We start from the raw sequence: 19540 nt of genomic DNA on the forward strand, positions 1-19540 counted from the left end.
CATTTCGCCGGGCTGGCGCGGATCCCGCACCGTACCAAATATGTTGCGAGGCGGAGACGCGATTACGTTTAACGAATTTCACGCACTGTTTGCCGCACTCGCAGTGCTCACTCGACGGGCCTAGGCACGGCAACATCTGACCGCAGAAAAGCTTTTTCCCCCAACAGCGTCCTCTTCTTCGTGCTCGCTATCACCGTGACGGTGTGACGATAATGCTGTGACCTCACAATCATCGGTCCAGTTGAAAATCTTCATCGCTGTCAGCGTGGATCACCACCTAGAAAGCGAAGATAATATGAACGAGGAAACAAGAATCATGCAACACCTATGTTCGCTGTCACCGCCATGGTCCTCGATGTCCTGCGAAGGTACAGGTATTTTGAAATCTTGACGTGCACGGAGGTTTAAGAAGCTTGCTGCTCAAACAGAGCGGTATGCCGGAGCGCGAGGTTTAAGCGCCGATTGTTCATTGTTTAACGTTATTCCCGGTTACATACGAAAATTAAAGGCGACTTATGCGACATTTAATCTACGCTTTACGGGGAGATTCGGGACCTTTTTTTAGTGGACATTAAATTTCTGAATTGCCAAAATAAAATTTCAAGTTAGGTTTCGTGACACCGAGTTTTGTTGTCTCATATCTAACATCGCTGCAAGAGTTATGGTCTTTCAGATGATGTATTTTTTTGCTGAAGTACCCTAAGAGCCACTAAAAAGGTTTAATTACTGTTTGATGTCTATAATGTGTACGTACATTGGTACATTGTCCGTTCATCCGAATATCTTTTTATGCGCACATACGTGGTAGGAAAAGGGGTGCGATGTGTTCCAGGCCACCATCGTAATTCGCACGCCGTCTGTATGACTGTGTGTACATAGAGCTGGTATATGCACATTCATAACCTGTCTATTCACATGTGCTTTTATAACGATTCCCTGAATCTAGAAAAGCCTGACATTTTAATTTTTCTTTCCGCTTTGTTTTTGCGGTCGTTCATTAGTTGTTGCCCTGGGTACGTGTCCATCGCACTGGCAAAAATTCCCGAATATCAAATTTTTTTCTCCTTTCTTTTTCTGGAAGAAGACCCAAGCAATGTAATTCTTAGAATTGAAACTTTACTTCAAAGAACTGAATGTAGCAAGTCTCGAATTTTAACGAGTTCCAATGAATTTTGAACACATCCTTGTAGAGTTCTTAAGCGGTAACCACACGAGTGCTTGTGCTTAATTTTAAGAATGCTTACGCTCCGAGTTATGAAACTCAGAATTTTAAAGCAAAGCTTTACTAATCTCGTCGAGCGGTTTCGCCGTCGCGGTAAATTTGACCTTCACTTGACGGCAGTTGCGCCGTACCCTTGCCAACGCATCTCGTGACTCGCCGGACTGGGGCCTGCCAGTCAAACCCAGACCTTGATCCAATCCCCAATGCAACTCACGAGCAGTGGGAGAGTGAGCTTGCCAGCTTAGACCTGAGTAAGCAGCTTCGGCTCGCTGAAAGGGCGAAGACGGCAGGCCGCACCAACGGAGTCCTGGACTGAGGATCCCGACCACGATCCCGCTCGACTTCACTGTCAATAAAGTTTGCTCCTCCTCCTCCTCCTTCGCCGACGGCCGCGTTCAGCCACTGCCGCCGCAGTTGCCAGCGTGACGCATGCGCTCTCCTTAGCTGGTTCGCTCCTGACCACGTGACTCGCCGCGTGCATGCGAGCTTGGCCATAGGGTGGGGCCGTCTTCTCCGGGCTCTGCGCGGGAGCTGGAGGCTTTCAGCAGTCGTCTCCAAACGGCGTCTGACCCCCTCGCGGATATCACCCGGTGAGTAATTCGGCTCAGAAAACGCCGGAAGCGGGACTCTAACAGTAGACAAAAGGCTGGCTTAGGAAAAATAGTGTAATTACAGCTAAATCAATCGTTAACCAAGTGAAACCAAGACTTAAACAGGCTGAGCCAAGCTTTCGCTTTGCATATCCAGGGCTAGCTGAGCTCAGCCGCAGATATTTTTTTTTTCGCTTATAGAACGGGGCGATAATATACGCGCATGAGATGCAACACTCAGCGGAGAGATGTTTTTAGGAGCGAAGCCCCTTAGGTGCTCTGGCTGTCGGCTTCTCATGTCGTCGCCGTAACCGCCTTTTCGTGTATTCACGGTACTAAAACAGCGGGACACTCATTTACGCCTCGAACTAGAACGTAACGCGCAGTAAGAAACACCGGGGCACTCGTTAAAGCCTCGCGCTAGAACGCTTCTGGCTTCTAAGGCACGAGACTTTTACAGCACAACTGTATACCTCTACCCCTCCACACCCCAACGGTTTCATCTCCTTTGGCAAAAACGCTAAGGCGCCAAGAATACACTTATGCACGCATGCTTCGCCACTCCCCAGGTTTCAGGTTAGTGGAGATGGCCCGGATTTTTTATTTGTTGTTTTTTTTATGACCACCATCGCTACTTTATACGTTTGTTGAGATGCGTGATTTATTGGGAACACCTTTATATAATGCAACGACGCGCGTACAATTTCTTATCGGTCGGTGTAATAGAACGTTGCGTTTCTGTCTACATCGACTAGCGACATCGATTTCACTCTGCCAGATTTCGAGTAAACATCTACCCGTAAGCCAACACGCATGGGGACGTCCTGCGCACCGATTTCTTTCGACACAAACTGCCCTGGGGAGGTCTGCGTGCTCTCCTGACGGTCACGTGACCTTACGGTGCGTGTCTTTAGCCTATTTGAATGCTTCCTCACAGGGACACGAATATTAAGAACGAAAATATTTACAACTTTCACTGCGCCGGTTGCGTTCGTGCTCTGCAGAACATAGCATGGAAAACAGGCTTCATTATTGAAAGCAACTAGACCGCATAAATCTGGCCTGCCGCCGAGGGTTCATCGTCAGTCTAGAACGCACTTATGTCTGGGACGGGCGCACGCTCGACAAGTAACCGTCCATGTCGTGCGAGGCAATAATGCCGAAAGCCGTCGAAGTGAGGCCACCCTTTCTGACCCCTCGCACGACACCGCCAAAGACGCTGTGCGGCGAGGTTGAGGGTAGCCGCCAAGGACACGACCTTCGCCGGCCCTGGTGAAGTTGCGTATGTCTGGTGGGGAATTAGAGCTCTGGGAGCAATGCGTGCAGCCTCTTGTCCTAGAATACGGGCATCCTGGGATCAGCTTGTTTTAAAAGCCGAACCCAGTGGGTATGCGAACGCTATACCAGGAGTTGGTCACAAGTTAAAACATGACTGGGATAATTACGTCGAGCTTAGCGAGGGTACTGTGAGCTGTAATATCACGTTTCATTCACGGGTTCGCTTTCAGGAAGCTACGCTATCTGTTGGCAAGCGCTCAGATTGCTCGTGTCGGCGTCCACCCGCGAAGCATTAAACGCGTCAAACTATGCTCCCCGAACAAGGAAAAGGGAGAAATTCAAAGGGACTAAAAGTAACAACAAAAGATGAACTTGAAAGCGACAAAGTCTTCAATTTAGCGATACAAAATCGGTATAACAAAATGCTCTACATAACTTTACGATGGATCTGTACATTTTCCCGCAAATGTAACATCCGTTATTCACTCACCCCGTACCATTTCGGTAACTTTTGACTCTCTCGTATCTGTAATTTTTTTTAATTACCTCTCGCCTGTTTCACGTTCTCGTACCTGTACAGTGCATCACTCGCTGAAATGTGTCTCCTTTTGTTTTTGTTGTTTTAATTCAGTGCTCTGACTCAGCTTTTTCCGCTCCTGTCGGCGAAAGCCGTGCATCAGACCACTACCCCGTCGGCACTGGTGATCTCTGGAGCCGATGGGGTGCTTTTTCGACAGAGCTGACTCCCCCCCTTTATTTCCGCGGCATCCCCAAGAAAAGGCGACACCAAGAAAATTACCAAATGGCTTATCGTCGGGATGAGAGCGTTCATCGAAGCTGCATATGGGTAAAGCGTATGTTGGAGAAGAAACATAATTATCGGTAGTCATTATTTGATGGCAGGCAGAGTTAACTGTCTCGCCGCTTCCTTCAGCTCCTCCTCCCATGATTGAATATTTGAGAGGGGGGGGGGCTGATTCCCCCCCTCCTGCGTACGCCCTGTAATAGCCTGTGTTCGTGCCCGGGCAGTTCTGAATGTTTTTACGTTTTCAGTTTATCACGAACCGTTAGTTCCAGAGGTATCGTAAATCAACCGTACATATTTGCTTAGAAATGCTTTGGGCTGATTTGGGGGCAGTGTGCAGTCTATCCCTGGTTCTATGCAGCTGCGTCGGAAATGCCGGTTCTGTACCGTTGTGGAAAGGGTGTATCGCATCGTGGCAACAGCTTTGTTTTAGAAGAATCCCTTCATCTTTCCAACGCTCGGTTTGAAAAGTTTCAACCGGCTACAGCCGTCTAAGTACCCAGTCGCTTTATACTAAAATATGCCTCCCAAAAGCAAGCAGACCAAGACAAATTACAGGGCCGACATTTTGCTGCATTTAATGATTCGACTCTTATCAATGCAGGATTTATACCGGTGCACCTTCATTCAAGGACGCGGTTTTAAGGTGTACGCACGATATCAGTGATTGTAATAGCCATGGCAGCCTCTAACCAAATGATAGGTCATCTACAAGTATGCAAAACAGTTGTGGTGCTTCTTACGTAATAGTTGCCCTTTCTCATAAAATATCACTGTGTTCGCCTAGTACAAGTGAACCAACCTGGCTGTTTACAAAACTTTCTTTTTCTTCTTTTGCCCATCTTTTCAAGAACACTGATGTATGATTGCAGGTGGAGCTTTTTGGGAACTCTATAGTTTAACGCTCCCTGTACTACATTAGCGGGACAGTACATGGAAAAGAAGTGACGGGATTGGCTGCCACTTGGCTAAAACTTAATTTTTTGAAACAGCTGAGCAAGACGCAAAAAATAAATTCTACGTGTCGTTTCTTTACCTAGTCGAGGCTATTTAAAACTTTTGTATTGTAGACAGGAGGGAATGACAGGAACACGTAAAATTTGTCGTGTTTCTAACACCTCGAAACAATAAAAAAGAAGCCTAAAGTTTCTAGCGCCACCGAATTCTTAAAAAGCATGCCCCGTGCATAAAAAGAAACATGTATTTAATTGACAGCATATGTTATCAGAGGATGAAACCTCGTAAGAAATAGCAAACATTACCAAATAACGAAACCACAAAAGAATGAATACGAAAAAAAAATGAGAGGTTGGTTCCACGAAGTAAACTCATATTCCGAGTGAACGCCCTCACATGTGCTGCAAACCACGGTGGTACTCACTTCAGATTCAGGGAATTCCCGTTCTAGCAATTCGAGCCCCTCCCAGAAAGTTAAACGCACGTCCCTCTCATGCCGCGAGCGGGCCAGCGCAGCCTACGGGATTGTCCGTAAATTCCCGATTGAAGATATTGGTCGCAGATTCTCGTTGTTGGGCATTTGGTTGAGCCCGGCCCTTACCACTACTCCGCTTCGAGTTTTCGGCCCCCTCCAAGCTGTTTTATCGCTGCTTCGCCGATTCGGGTCCCACAACAGCCCGCACTCCGCGTGCAGCCCACGGGAAGGTCGCAATTCAGTGATCGAATCGTACGTCTGCCGACGTTGAACCAACAGAGCCTAAAATTTCCACGTCAGCGAGAACTAACTGTTTTGAGTGTTAATTTACAGCATATCTCCATTCCAGGAGCAAAGCTCACCGACTACACGGGAACTGCTCGTGAGGCGTCTACATGTCACGGCAGAACACCGAGCTCTTGCTGCCTAGCGATGGAGCCGGTGAGGATGAGAAAGCTCTTTTAGCAGCGAAGCTCTTGTTTATTTATTTTTATTTATTTATTCATACTGCAATCCCCATTACAGAGATTTTAGCAGGGTGGTTACAGACATAATTTTTACAATGTTGGCACTCTAGAATGCATAAAACAAAACCAAAAATAGAACATCAAGATGTGAATAATCAGGTCAAATGTGCTGCAAACAACAATAAGGACGGCTCCATGACTTGGTTATTAGTTAGTTCATTCCACTGAGTTACGGTACGCGGGAAAAAAGAATATTTGAAGCAGTTATTTCGGCCATAATGTGGGTGGCATCATCAGAAAAACCCACGGTCATAGTTAGTCCAGCCGTTTACCGCGCACGTGAGCCCGCACGTTATGAGAAGTGCCTGGCGTCGTCCAGGCCTGCGCGTGGCGTTCGCAAAAAATAACGAAAACAGTTCAGGTACGCCTGCGCCTCAACGGGGAGCCCAAGACCGCTCGCGCTACAGACGCCCAGGTCGAGAAGCCGGTTGCCGCCTGTTCTAGCGCGCGTTGGCGCGTTCCACGTCGAGAGAAATGTAAAAGCCTGCGCACAAAATGGTCCGGGCCCGCCATTAATGCATGAGCAAGACGACAATATAGATGTATATGACGATGGCTACTACTACCACAGTGAAAAGCGACAGCGAAACGTGTAAATGAACAATTTCAAACCTAATATGGTTGAAGCCTAGCGCGACTTAGTGGAAGCGTCGCCATTTTTTTTTTTGCTCACAACTAAATACAGCTACAAAACTAAACCGTCTTTGCAGCGTTCCACGTTTAATTTTGTTACTCATGGTCCACGCAAATGGTTGTGAAAGACGATAAATTCATCGTCCGCTTGCACCGCGGGCCCGTGCCGTTTAGTGGCTCATAAATAAACAGGCGATCAAGAGCTTGTCCTTTAGAGCAGCCTATCCAAAGCCGTTTTCTAGAAAAACGATTTTGAAGCAGCCCAGTTGATGAAGCAGGCTGTGACAGAGAACAAATAAATGAAGTAGCTGTGCTCTGGCTGACATAGAAGTTTAATCAAACATAAGGCAGACGAATTCATTGCACGCAAAGGGAAGAGCCGAGTTACACGCAAGGAAGGAATAACAGGATAACTTTTAGACAGTACCACTTCCGTTCAAGGCCAGCAAATGCAACTCGTTGAACCACCTACGCAACCTCTGGGTATTGTCTGCAAGGCCCTTTCTTAGATACTTGTGGAACCCTCGTGTTCCCTTACCAACATAATAAAGCAGCACTTGAGCCGTTCTGACCACTTTATGTTCACGGTAGGCGAAATACACGTTGTAGTTAAAAGTGTAGCGATGTTAAATAGACAGTTTTAGTTTAAAGTGCGTACAAAGTTCACTTACGCAAACGTGAAAAGTATACGTAGCCCACGCGTATGTAGTTTGAAACCCTTACACACTAAACTTTTTAACACCCTTAAAGGTGCTAAAAGGGTGCACTCAACATTTTGCACCCGTTTTGCACCTTTTAAGGACTAAAACATTGCTCCGGCACCCAATCATGAGGGTGCCACATATTAAGGGGTGTAAATCTTAACATTTTTACACCCTTTAAGGTGCAAGGAGGGTGTACTGAACATTTTGCACCCTTTTTGCACCTTTCAAGCACCCAAATATTGCTCGGGCACCCCACCTCGAGGGTGCCAAAATTCAGGGGTGTAATCAACAGTTTCATAGGGTGCTACGACCGTTAAAGGGGTGCTAAAAAGTATTTCTTCTCGATTGGGGTGTTACCACGGCACCTTATCGTTAGGGTGCCTAAAAGAACGGTGTGTGAATGCAAGCATGCAAAATTGCACAAAAACAGGCTTAATGTTTAAACCGCGCATTGCACTATTTCACCGCCCGTTGAGAGAATAAATATGAACTCTCCACATAGACCAGGAAAAAGGCTCTAAAATTGCTGTTCGTAAATTGAACAAAACGTGCTGAATGTTTAAATTCCACTCTGCACTAATCTCTGCTTCGAGTGTATCACAAGGTTCGTTTCGATGTCTGGGTGCACGGGAAGGAAAGGCTACAAAATGCCTCTTGTAGTCCTATAAATAAAACTTTTACGCGAGGCATCGGTGTCCTCAACGAAATCGAATTTACCTAAGAATTTGTTCCCGTATTATTATGCCCCGGGCAAAAATTCCAACAAGACTTTCTTGTTGGGCTCACAGCACGCCTGTGGGGCCAATACGAAGTTCTGTCGGCACTCTATCGTTCCAATAGCCTAGTCTTCCAACAGGGAGTTTAACCCTGATGGCGTTTGTGGGGCCAATAAGAAGCTCTGTCGGCACTCTATCGTCCCAACAGCGTAGTCTTCCAACAGGGAGTTTAACCGTGATGGCGTTTACCGGCTCGCCAACACGATAAGTCAACGCCAACAGACGCCTCGTTCGTAATCAGCGGCGCGAGCGCGCCATCAGACAGAACCGACAGACGCCCTGAAGGTGGTTTTTAGGGCCTAAACAGCAGCGTCTATGTCTGGCATAGACGCTAGACGTCAACGTTTGTGTTCTGAATTTTCCCTTCAGTAAGTAACAGTCAGACGGACGATAACATAACTATGCGAAGATATGCTTTGGCTCATACCACGGCAAGCGCAATCGTTTGTGGCTGCAGCCTCGGTTGCTCTTCGTCCACAACAAACTGAATCGGCTGTACAGCTTTCTTCGAGGGCGTGTATGCAGGGGTTCTATCTTCCTTTTTTGCGCAGGCCGACGGGGGCGGTCGTGTAAAATCATTTTCGCTCGTCGCTGCCGTAGGGTTGCCACCTTCCTGGTTTTGGACCGGCCCGACCGGTTTTTTAAACAGCGGGCCGGTTGCCGGTCCATATCTAAAACCAGCCGTCATCAGCCGGTTTTTTGGCTTTTGTGCCGTGATTATGCCCGTTTTGGCGTTTTATAAGCGTCAATTCAACAACTAAGGCGATAAATACGTGTCGACAAGCATAGGCGTGCGCACAGGGGGGGCAGGGGGGGCGGCCGCCCCCCCTAATCATCTGAAGGGGGCGCCAAATTTGCCCCATGCCTTGCCGATGTAACATGAAAGTAAAATTTCTGCTCAGAAATATTTTGTGTGTGTTGCAATTCCATCACATTGAAATAAAAATTTTATAACCATCCCTCTTTGCACTGCGTTCGCACCGCAAGGCCTTCAGTGAGAAGAGGTCGGGAGTTGCTCTGGGGGGGGGGGGGGGGGGGGGGCGCAGCGGTAAGACTTTGCCCCCCCAAATTGAGAACTCTGCGCACGCCTATGTCGACAAGCTGCGCAAAGACACGCGAGCAGAGAAAATACGCGGGCGAGCGCGCTGCCTCAGATGGAGGGGGACCTAAGGGAAGAACAAAATAACGAAATTCTACCGCCGCGGTCAGCAATTGCGGTTACTTTTCAGTGAAGCACATGCAGAGCGATTAACCAAGCTCTCAATCACTTTCAGTACAAACGTTATGTTGATTTCTCTCTAAGAAAACACTACAATAAATGGCACTGCATGTTAAAAAACATGGCGTCTTTTTTCAACACAATCCCCCCCCCCTCCCCCCCCCCCCGGAAGGCCCGTTTTTTTTTTCGGGGAAAGGTTGTAACCCTACGCTGCTGTTCTGCCTACCTGCTTGCTGTACCTATTACGTCGCCGCCACCGCAAATCCCCAATTCTTACAAACTCAGAGGTTTTCGCACTGTTAGCAGTCGTTTTACAAGATGGGTTTGATGCGCCTGACATGCCAGGAGTGACATCGCTTGTAGTATTAGAGCGACGTTGCTTGTCTGCAAGACGGTGCCGGTCAAACAAGCATTATCAACGCCATAATTCTAACGGCACATTCCATTTATTTCGTGGCTGCCGTGGCTTGCGCAGAAAAGGTCGGGTTGACTGCGATAGCTTTTCTTGAGTCACATAATGGAGCTTTGGCTCAATCGCTTGCAGCGCTAGCAATGCGGCCTCGTCTGCAAGACCGGTGCGTGAGAAACAAGCGTTAGGACAGCCAGAATTTCAAAAATGCAGCATAAACTAGACCATCGTTAAAGGAGGCGATGACGTAAGTATAGAGTTGTTTTAGGCGCCTCGTACACCGCCCGCCGACATAGCTGTTTGTTAACGCGTCCGTTTACTGTTTTGTAGGTCAATGGTTCGATTCCTCGTCGAACGTGTTTTTTTTTTTTTTTTTTTTTTTTTTTTTTTACGTGAGGGTTTCATTAGCTCCTTTTTTAACGACCAGGGTAAGCACCTGTTCCTTGCTTTCTATCACGCCGACATTTACCGCCCTCTTCCTAAACCCAAAGTAGCTCGTTTTCTCGCACGTTCTCTCTTGAGAAGCCCGCCGTGAAAACAAAACCAAAACAAACGTCAAACCTCTATACAATATCAGTATATATGTCAATTACTTTATGTGTATTCACTTTTTGTGTTTAAAAACCTTAAATTTAAGTTATAAACACATTTCAGACTTTGAAAGCAGAAAGATAATTACCAACATTACAGTAGTAACACAATTTTCGTCAAACATAGAGGTGCTGCATTTGAAGTCTGGCAACTATCTCTCACTTTTGTGTGTGTTTTTTCATGGCGTTTTGTGTCGAGTGGTTGGTGGGTTGGTGGCGTGATTTAATCTGTTTTATCTATTTCAAGCTTAAATCATAGTTATAGAAGCTTTATGGGTGATGCCTACCCTTCTAACCTACGCGTGTGTTGAACATGGGGACCCCGGAAGAACGATCATCGCCGGATAAAATACTGCGCGTCAAAAGTGGATGACATTGCATCAGAACAAAGCGTGTTCGTGTGTCCGCGAGATGAAGACGACAGTGAAGGAGAATTTTACGTTGGAAACATCGTTTTTGCTCGGGTAAGTACGCATTTTTTATTACTCTGTATTTGGTTGGAACGAGTTCTGGTGTTTATGGGTCAGTAATTCGCTAGACCCCCATCTCGTTTGCTCTGAGAGCCTACGTGAGTTAGTATACTTGTTTGGCGCCCAGTCCATCGTTTCCGCAGAAGTCAGCATCAATTTACGCTGAAGCTAGACCTTGGCTACGATGCTCGCGCTATGGTACACGGCTGCTAATAATTTCACATCACGCAAGGCTCTTTAACACCGGGGCGTTTGTTTATGTCTCTCTCAAACAGTGCCTTTGCGGTTGCAGATCGCAGTCGCAATTTCGCGTGAGTGGCACAACGCTGTGATTAGTCCTCCCTCGTGAATACGGCTGGCGTCTCGTAGGTGTTGTGAAATCTCTCTCCCCCCCCCCCCCCCCCCCACGAATTCCGTGCAGTGCGCTTCGCAGCTATTGCGCTCGCGAGACCGGCGACCGTACGCCTCGCGGTCTTCGGGCCGCGATATGTGTGCTGTTCTCGTGAAGCTCGACAACAGCGAAATTGCCGTACTCGCTCGCCAACGCGCCCCGACAGCGTACGCGTCGACCGGGTGCTGACGGAGTTGTGCTGGAAGAAAAGCAGGCAAGAGATGAGGGCGCACGAGGTGTAGTTAAACATGAGAATTTACAAAGTGCAAGGTGGAGAAAATAGTATGCAAGGGCCGGAAACGGTGAGAGAGTTCGGGCCGCGCGCCAGCGAGCGAGTGCGGTAATTTACGTTGCCGAGTTTCACGAGTCCGGCACGAATATGACGACGCCCGTCTGAGAGTTCATAGAGGTATAGAATTCACATACGTGCAAATTGAAGGTGAAATGCGCGCATGTGGCCTCGCAGGGAGTTAGCATAGTCTCGGGGTAGTGGGGGAGATTTCACAACGCCTACGAGGCGCCTGCCGATTCTGTCAGAGTAGCTCTCGGGAAGTCTGGGGCTTGATATCAGAGGCATATGTATTGTTTAAATTAGTGCAGAAAATTGAGCCAATTCGCAAGTTCTCATTTTCGCAAAACCGCAGGCCATACAGAGACTAACAAGAAAGCTGTAGGCACTCACTCAACTCGATTTATATTGGAGAATTGAACGTGCAGATACAAGTCAGACATTGAAATGGAGGAGCCTCAACTATCACACACCAGTTCCGATTGAAAGCAAGGGATACAGATGAGCTGCTAGCATGCGTTCCATGCAAATTAGCTCAGTAGCTAGCTTTGCATATATCATGCATACCCCACTCACAGTACCTGCGGGTCTAATAAATACATTCTTACTGTGACCTAAATTTCACTTGGGGTGTTCCGGGAATGTTCTTATTAGTGGCTTGGAGGTTACTGTCTTTAAACGATTAAAAATCTACTTGATGTAAGCATTCGTGCTTTGTGTGTGCTCTTCTTGTATTTCAACAAGTGTCAGCACACTCACAGATTATGCACCTGCAGGTGCTGCTGCTGGCTGTCCTGGGTCAGCTGCCTTCCAGTCCAGTTTCAAAGGCTTTGCCAGGGCCTCCCTTGGCCAACTGACACTGCACCTGCTGTACCCAAGTACTGCCTGGCCTTTCGTTGGTGCTCCGTACGCTTTGCCGCCAGGAATGGTCATTCATCCATCATCTGGCCGCTTGGACCACCCGTTCAGAAGTCAGCGCATTTGCTCGACACATCGGTCCAGGCACTGCTGCCATATCGGTGCACCCACCGATTATGTATTTTCAGGTTAGTTATTGCATGTTGTGGAACTTGCCATGATGTATACCTGTTAGCAGTGCTGTGGCCTCTGATTATTTGAAACATTTTCATGAAGCAGTGCTGTGCGTATGGAGCGTGTCATTGCTTAGCAGAGATATTGAAGAGAATCTGGGGCTGACGACTAAAGGGCAAGAAGAGAAATTGAACTGACTTTGAAGCAAGTATTCGTATGTAATCAAGCCAAGCAAACATTTAGGATCTTTCGATATGGTTTTAAACTTGCAATACAAACTGGTCTACTTCAGATCATACTGGTAATAATCATACTATACCGAAAAGTACATCCCGCAGTCTGTAGAATTCTGACAGCGCTTTTTTCGCAGTCTCTCATGACAGGCACTAATCTCAATTGTTTGGAAGATAGTCGAGGTAGCACCAGTCTTTAAATCAGGAGACGGTACTTCACCATTAAATTTCCCTAACAAGCACCATATGCAAGGTCAGGAAACATTTCATCCACTCTCAGGTCGCTAATTATTTATAAAATCACAATATCACATTCGAGTATCACCACGGTTTTCACAAGGGTTACTTGAGAAACACAACTTTCAGGATTTGTTCACGATCTACATTGATCCATTGACACAGGCTTACAAACTGCGGTAGTTTTTCTCGATTTTTCTAAAGCATTCAATCGCATTGCACACCACAGACTACTTCTCAAACTTCACCCTAATGTCCTCACTTGAGCAAAAGATTTTCATTCTTCTCAAATGCAGTTTACTTCTAATAACTATATACTTCTTTTGCTCGTGCCACTTTGTTGTCCCCCCAGGCAGGTTGCTTGGTCTATCTTCCATGTTGCATATCCTCCCATGTAGGTCTATTTGCAGATGATGTTGTAATTTATCACACAATTTCTTTCAACTACTACCGTCAATGCTTTCAATCTGATCTTAACACAATTAACTCCTGGTGCTGCAAATGGCTAATGTCGCTTATCTCTAAAACAAAGTGCATGACTTTAATGGTGGCAAGTCTCGGATTGTAAATACTTACTTCATTAACAACAGCCTGATTACCTCTTGAGACAAAGGTGTTTTGGTAGGCCGGTAGGGGAGGGGGGATTGCATGGTGGATTTCAAAAGGTACATCGATTGGGAAAATAAGACGTGTGATTAATATTTTCATTTGCACTCCAAAACTCGCTTTATTTCATATGTTTAACCCACTGCCGTGGCTAGGGTGGTGTGCTGTGGAGGCGAATGTCGGTTAGATACCGCTTGGTGTAGCCGCTTTTCAGATGGAGGCAACACGTAAAGACGCCCGTGTTTGGAGATTTCGATGCGCACAAAAATACCCAGATGGTCAAAATTAATGCGAAGCCTTCCCCTACAGTGCTCCCCATATCCCAAGTGTAGCTTTGGCGTGTTAAACCACCGTTTTTTTTTTTTTTCATGTTTTTGGTATAGTACCAGCTGCTGTAGCAGGTGCAACTTAAAGGTAAAATTATACATAATGTTTCCAAGAGCTAAATATAAAGGCCATATTGAAGTGCATTTATGGGTCTATCTCATAGCAGTAGTGAAAGGTTATATACTCTGGTGCAGGTTAAGAACGCCAATGGCTCATGTGGTGTAGTCCAGTGTTTGACGGAATGCCGTGTAGGCAGGTAAAAGCATTATTGCAGTGATGAAACGTAGGTCACTGACCAAGTCAAGAAAGCCATTTAACGGTTTGTTGCTTGTTCACGGTGAGCATGTGTCGTGGAAAACGAAGCTATATATTGGGCATTACGCGGCGCAATGAGTTTGCATAGATATGCTGCAGATTGCCATCCATTATGTTGATAATGTTGGGCGTCGTCTGAACAATGAGGGACTCGAGCAGTAATCGAGAAGATAGATTGCACTCAGTTGTCAGTAATTTTGTCTTGTTCCAGTCGACCACGTGTCCCGTCCTCTCACGGTGCTCTGCCAGTGGATTTGTTTTTGCGTGGCCCTTGTTCACTTCGTTCCAGTGCTGCATTAATCTTCTGTGCAGATTGCCCGTTTCGCCAATGTACACTGATTTGCATTCAGCGCATGGAATCTAATAAACAATACCCGGAAGCTTGGAGCGTGAGAGGGGGTCTCTCACGCTGACAATGTCAGAACGCAGCTTGCTAGTGGGCACATGCACAATGTATGCACTGCGTGTCTTGAAAATGTGTGCGAGAGTTTCACCGATGTGTGGGACGTAGGTAATTGCTGCACGTTTTGATGCAGTCGTTGTCCTGAATATAATGCCTAAAGCATTATATTCAGAAAGACGCGAAGAGGGCGACTAGCAAGAATCCACATTGACATTAGCAGGCAGAAGCGTCCACAAGGCCTTTGTCAAAACGTGCTGCAATTCTCGTCCTACACATCAATCAAACTTTCGCACGCATTTTCAAGAAACACATTGTGCACATCGTGCAGGTGCCCACTAGCAAGCTATGTTCTGACATTGTCAGCGTGAAAGACCCCCTCTCACGCTTCAAGCTTCCAGGTGTTGTTTATGTTTTGAACAAAAAAAGTGCCATTTAAACGTGACACCTCCTTCCTTGCCGATTTCTGATGCCTGATTGTTCAGTTTGTGGGGATACGTTTAGCAGATTGCTCACATGTCTAACCTGTATTTGTGCTTGAGCAGTCAAACGCTGATGTTAGCAGTGAAGTAGGTGAAAATTGTAGTTTGATTGTAGTTGTGTGCAGATTACCTACATTGTGTTAATTCGTAGAAAAGCAAAATTGAGGTAACCCTGCTAACTGTTCCGCATTGCAGCATTTTATTATGCAAACGTTAAGGAGTTCAGCTGCTTGTTAAAGGTGAAATAAACAGTGGTACAAAAAGAAGAGCATCTACTAAACAGAAATATCTTCACAATCGCAGGATGCCAACGGTCCGCCTACCAACTTGTGTCCTGCATCGTTTCTGCTGGCTGGAGCGGTTCATGGAGCATTTTCCAGCTTCTCAAAGTTTGTGGTCAAGCGCTCCTCCAAGTGAAAGATGCCGCAGAGGGATCTTTTGTTTTAATGCCACAATTTCACGTGCTCAGCAGCAAATTTACTCGTAAGGCTTTTTAAATATTCACCACCCAAGAGGGCATGTTACCTTCGTCTTCGGTGGAATGTGTCTGCACTCAGGTTATTTGTGACAGAAACAAGTGGACCACGTCATGAGAGTCATTGAGGCCTTGTTGATTGTGCATGCTTCTGAAATGACATTTTCATTAAGCTGAATACTTTCCACATATTACGATTTGTGAACAAATTATGGTAAAAGTCATGATTAGTTGTACTACACTGCAGGAAGGAAATGCCAACATACGTTTTAAGCGCCTCTGATATTTCAGATTGTTGGCTGGTGAGCAATAAAACAAAACTGAAATTTTTTAAAAGTAAAATCAAATATTCGTTGTCACCAGTGCATGACCATAGTAAAAGCTATCTAGTCACCAAATTTAGAATTAGACACGAAATGCCAAGAAAAATAGGGAAATAAACTAGACAGCTGGCTACAATAAACCAATTCGTAAAATTCCTCAATGTCTATCAAGTGATGATTCAGGCGGGTTAGTTAAGATGTCAGTGGGTTTACACACCCAACTTGCAGGGAAGCACATGAGCTCCCAATATTAACATGTTTTTAGTGAAGACCGTCTTCCTTCATTAAGCTGCTTTGCACATTGATGCCAGTCTGATAAATGTCCTGAATTTTTGTTATGATCAATCTTTGTATGGGAACCATATATTTTTATATGATGTCGCTGTGTATTTCTGAAACTGTATCTAGTCACTAATTCCAATTTGTCGTGGTCAGGTTTTTTCAACTAATTTGTAGCTTTTTTAACAATTATGGTATATTTTGTGTGCCTAAAGGAATGCCTCATTGCATGTTTAGCCTATGTAGTGTTGAAAGCAGACATTTTGCTTCAAAGTGGAATGTCGGGCTAGCAACAAGGTACTTCGCGTGCTGCTCACTTTCATTCATGCCATTATTTTTTATATTATCATTTAAAATTAAAAGCCAACCAATTTGCTGTCGTTTTAATTTTGTCACCTAGTTTATACTTTCTTTTTTTTTCAGCTTTGTGTAAGGATTGACTATCCATATTTTTATGATACCAAGGCGTTGGACTGGGCTAGCTGGTACATGTTTGAATGGATGAAAAACCATAGGAAAACCCAGGACACAGAAGAGAACGACGGGACAAACTTGTGCCGTCATTCTGTTTTAACTGTTTCCTGTTTTTTTATGAATTCAAACATTTTTTATGGGTTTGTTGAACAGTGATTAGTTTAGGTGTGTTCAAACAATTGTTGGCTGCAAAGGCTCCCTGTAGCATTTGTATAAGTGCTCTCTGCTTTTTTTTTTTTGAGCCAATACCCCACCACCAGTCTTCATGAGGTGGTCTTTTGTAGAAATAAGTTGAAATAAATATTTGTTTGCATTGCTTTACATGTTTTGAAAGAATTTCTTGTTCATTCTTGTTTCATTCAACCCCGTTTCAGAATCCTGCTTAAGGCATTTCCTCTGTTATTTTTTTTCAGAACCAGGAAGGGTGCTCATCCTCGGTTCTTGCTGAAGCAGCAGTATCCATACTTCACATGTGAGCTCTGAACACACAGTAATTATGGTATGAAACATTCTACCAGTATAAGCCTGCTTTGTAGACGTCATTGTAGATGTCAAAGCTCTTGACAGTGTAGTCCAATGTCTGGTGTAACGGGCAATGTCTACAACTTGTAAAAATTAATTTTGTGGCTATAATGTTTGTGATTATTTTAAAATGCACGTCAACTACTATTTAGAATCGCTGTCTAAATTGGCAGCCATTTTCCTGGTGGATACAGAAAGTGAAAAAGCGCATGTGTAGAGATTTCAGTGCACCTTAAATGTCCCAAATTTGCTAAAGCTAATCCAAAGCCCTCCTTGTGGTGCACTTCATATCCCATGTACAGTTTTGCGTAAAAACAGCTAAAAATTTATGATCAATTTAAACTTATTTTAATGTTTTTAAATGCAAATATTCTCAGTTTAAGCTGCCATATTTAGAGTAAAAGATTTTGTAACAATTATATAGCTACCAAAGGTTTACAGAAAAGCTTTTTGCTTTTGGTTGTGCACCTTCTTATCAAAAGGAAAATGTTAAGAAAGGCAGAAGAAACCCAACTATGGAAATTAGCAAACCCTAAAGCTGCGGATAGAATGAATGTTTTGTAGAGAATCTTTTGCTGATTTCAGTTCTAGTCAACTGTAAAAAAGTATCGACGTAGAATGCTTACCGTGAGGCACCTCGTAATACTAGCCAAAACTAATGGGCCCTGGCTGTTGGCTTTTCATTTGCAACAGTGACAAATGACCCCACATCCACCGGCAGGGACATAATGCAAGGCACCATGTACAAGCTTGCCTCATGATAAAATAATGTTTTCTGAACAATGGCATTACATTTCAACCATGGGCTTCACCAGGGAACTTGTATGCATTGTTCTGTGATGTTTGCAGTTCTTGTTATTGCTATGTGGGGTCATTTAGTCTAAAGGTATGTTTATAAAACTCCAAATACCACCAAACCTTGCAAGTGCTGTACCATATGAATATTTTTCCGTAAAGCAAAAAGAATAATGCAAACGAAAATAAATGGCTTGGGTACCCAACTTTTATAAGTAGATTATGAGCCGCAGTACGGAGGGAACTATATTATGAGCCGCATTACGGAGGAAACTATACATTTTGCATTTGGTCTTCCTTGATATTGAACCTTCCTGCTCAGCTCAAGAATAAGGCACTAAACATTGCAGGTAGCTACCTTGATTGGAAGTTTGATGCAATACTAAGAAGCCAAGGGTTTTAAGGTTCAAGGAAGTTTTGTGTGGTTGAAGTGTTGCACACCTAATTGCTTTCACTGCACAGCATGGTTAGGCTCTGCAGTGAATCTCGAAGGATGTGTACTGCAGTTCGGCAAAGTGAACATATAATTGGTTTTTTACGAAGTTTTGGGTAATCAACTACCTCTAAAGTTATAACTGTACTGAGATGTGGCTCCTGACTTTTTAAATTGATGTTTTAACAATCAGTGACACAAGTTCAAGGAAATTATCAGCTGATGTTGAGCTTCAATGGAATGTCTCACAGAACCGAGCTTGGAAAGCACGAATGTTTCATACCATAATCGTGTGTGATATTGTGCAATATGTGGTCTCACACCTGCTGCACCTGTGAACCGAGGATGACGCACCCGTTTTGTACCCCTTTACGTGGGTGCTTTTGCAGAAGATGCTCCTACAGATTGGGGTGCTAAGTAGCACCCTAGGATACTTTTAGGCGGAAAAGGGTGTTATAAGGCACCTGTCTTCTGGGGTGCTTCACAGAGGGTGCTCCTGCGGCGACAAAATCCAAGCACCCTAAAGGGCGTAAAATATTCAGTTTTTAGGGTGCTCCTGCGGCGACAAGCTGAAGCACCCTTTTGGGCGTAAAAATTTTGTGTGTACAGTTACAGGTACGTGACGCAACCTGCGCGTAGGGCACATGGATGCACGCGCTCTCCGCCCATAGCCGCGCGTTATGCCTAGCGCCATCTACTAACATACAGAGACACTGCTGTTGCCCCTGGTGATGTCGCGAACTCGTTGCTATGAAGACGACAGACGCTACTTCGTCAGGCTTAACAGCTGAAAATTTGTCAATCTATTTGAAAAACAAAAGCTGTTGGTCGATTTAAACTTTAGGTGAAGGTAAGAATAGGTAAAGTGAAGGCGAAATAAACAGCTTACAAGACGTTATCGCACCGAGGGATTAGCGACGAAGCTGATATAGCTGCGAAGTGGGAGGGAGGGGCAGCGTTATGTTGGTCAACTCCACGTACGAAAGTAACGAAAGGACCGCAACGTAAAAAATTGATTCTCACGTACGTTCGTGAGACTCGCGGCAAGCCTTCACGTTCTGCGCACGCGCACTCGTCATCCTTGAACGCCCTACGTACGTGAAACCTCTACGTACGTGAGACTAAAGCTGTTTAATGTCATACGTTTGCCTATCAGCAGAATTATCCGGAAACATTTGTTTGTGCATTTCGGATGATCAAACAAGGCGGCATTTCAGTGCGGAAATTCTTCAAGTGTTTTGAAGCCTACGGGCGCTGCTGAAGGTATACTTT

General features: G+C 45.2%; 1 protein-coding gene across 3 annotated transcripts in view; it reads left to right on the forward strand.

Moving 5' to 3' along the window:
- The first annotated feature begins 1725 nt into the window (after nt 1–1725).
- LOC144179044 (acetylcholinesterase-like) overlaps nt 1726–19540 on the forward strand; it is a 116391-nt gene continuing 98576 nt past the window's right edge. For 2 of the 3 annotated variants that reach the window (XM_077707221.1, XM_077707222.1), the window contains exon 1: nt 1726–1812. The gene's annotated coding sequence lies outside the window, so the exon portion shown is untranslated. The remainder of the gene's footprint in view (nt 1813–19540) is intronic. The other variant, XM_077707220.1, reaches the window with a different exon arrangement.

This window comes from Haemaphysalis longicornis, unplaced genomic scaffold, assembly GCF_048455015.1.
Source record: "Haemaphysalis longicornis isolate Haplotype H1 unplaced genomic scaffold, Haemaphysalis longicornis Haplotype H1 scaffold_4, whole genome shotgun sequence".
NCBI lineage: Eukaryota > Metazoa > Arthropoda > Arachnida > Ixodida > Ixodidae > Haemaphysalis > Haemaphysalis longicornis.